This window comes from Dasypus novemcinctus, chromosome 13, assembly GCF_030445035.2.
Source record: "Dasypus novemcinctus isolate mDasNov1 chromosome 13, mDasNov1.1.hap2, whole genome shotgun sequence".
NCBI lineage: Eukaryota > Metazoa > Chordata > Mammalia > Cingulata > Dasypodidae > Dasypus > Dasypus novemcinctus.
In genome coordinates, this window is record NC_080685.1 from 33,241,174 (window position 1) to 33,242,976 (window position 1,803).

The following is a 1,803-nucleotide window of genomic DNA, read 5'->3' on the forward strand; positions in this document are numbered from 1 at the left end:
TAATTGGCTTTTCCATTTCTGCAAAAAAGGCTGTTGGGATTTTTAGTGGGAGTGGATTGAATCTATATATCAGTTTGGATAAAACTGACATCTTAATGATATTTAGTCTTCTAATCCATGAACACAGAATATCCTTCCATTTAAAGTCTTCTTCAGTTTCTTTTAGCAACGTTCTATAGTTTTCTGAATGCAGGTCCTTTTTGTCCTGGTTAAGTTTATTCCTAAATATTTGATTATTTTAGTCGGTATTATAAATGGAACTTTTTTTCTGATTTCCTCCTCAGATTGCTCATCAGTAGCATATAGAAACACTACTGATTTTTGCTTATTAATCTTGTATTCTGTCTCTGCTGAACATGTCTACTAGTTCTAGTAGCTTTGTAATGTAATTTTCAGGAGATTCTGGATATAGGATAATATTGTCAGTGAATAGCAAGTTTTACTTCTTCCTTTCCTATTTGGGTGACTTTTATGTCTTTATCTAGCCCAATTGCTCTAGCAACATCTAACAGAATATTGAATAGCAATGGTGACATGGGCATCCTTGTCTTGTTCCTGAATTATACACCATGATCAAGTGGATATTTTTCCCAGGTATGTACTTCACCATATTGAAGAGCTTCCTTATATTCCTATCTTTTGGAGTGTTTTAATCCAGAAAAGATACTGTATTTTGTCAAATGCCTTTTCTACGTCAATTGAGGGGATCGCATGATTTTTCACCTTCAACTTATTAATGTGGTTTATTACACTAATTTTTTTTGTGACACATACTATTTTTAATAATAATTAAAATGATGACTAACACATTATAATTTTATCTAATATGGTAAAACACTATTAAATTTGCAGGAATTCTATACACTCTTTAAGTATTTACATGAACTTTTTTTTTTTTTGGATTTGGTAAGTACATCTTTGGGCACCTCTGCACCTCATAGTCAATGGTCCACACCATGGCCCATACTCTCCTCCATTCCATCCAGTGGGCCCTGTGAGGATTTACAATGTCCGGTGATTGCCTCTAAAACACCATCCAGGGCAGCTCCATGTCCCAAAGATGCCTCCACCTCTCATCTCTTCCTGCCTTTCCCCATACCCATCAGCCACCATGTCCACTTTTCCCAATCCAATGCCACCTCTTCTATGTGGACATTGGATTGGTTGTGTCCATTGCACCTCTATGTCAAGAGGAGGCTCAGATTCCACATGGATGCTGGATGCAATCCTCCCACTTTCAGTTGTAATCACTCTAGGCTCCATGGTGTGGTGGTTGTCCTTCAACTCCATCTTAGCTGAGTGTGGTAAGTCCAATAAATCACATTGTAGGTGCTGGAGTCTGTTGAGGCTCAGGACCTGGCTATCACATTATTACACTAATTTTTAATCTTGTGTTGAACCACCCTTGCATACCTGATAAAACCTCACTTGATTGTCTTGTATAATCGTCTTAATGTACTTTTGAATTTGGTTTGCAAGTATTTTGTTGAGGATTTTTGCATCTATATTCATTAGAGATATTGGTCTGTAATTTTTTTTTCTCATAGTATCCTTATCTAGTTTTGGTATTAGGGTGATGTTGGCTTCATAGAATGAGTTTGGTAGTGTTACTTCCTGTTCAATTTTTTGGAAGAGGTTGAGCAAGACTGGTATTAGATCGTCTTTGTTAGAATTCACCTGTGAAGCCATTTGTCCTGGGCTTATCATCTTTGGAAGGTTTCTGGTGACTGTTCGATCTCTGTACTTGTGATTGGTTTGCTGTGGTCTTCTATTTCTTCCAGGGTCAATGTGGGTTGTTCATAT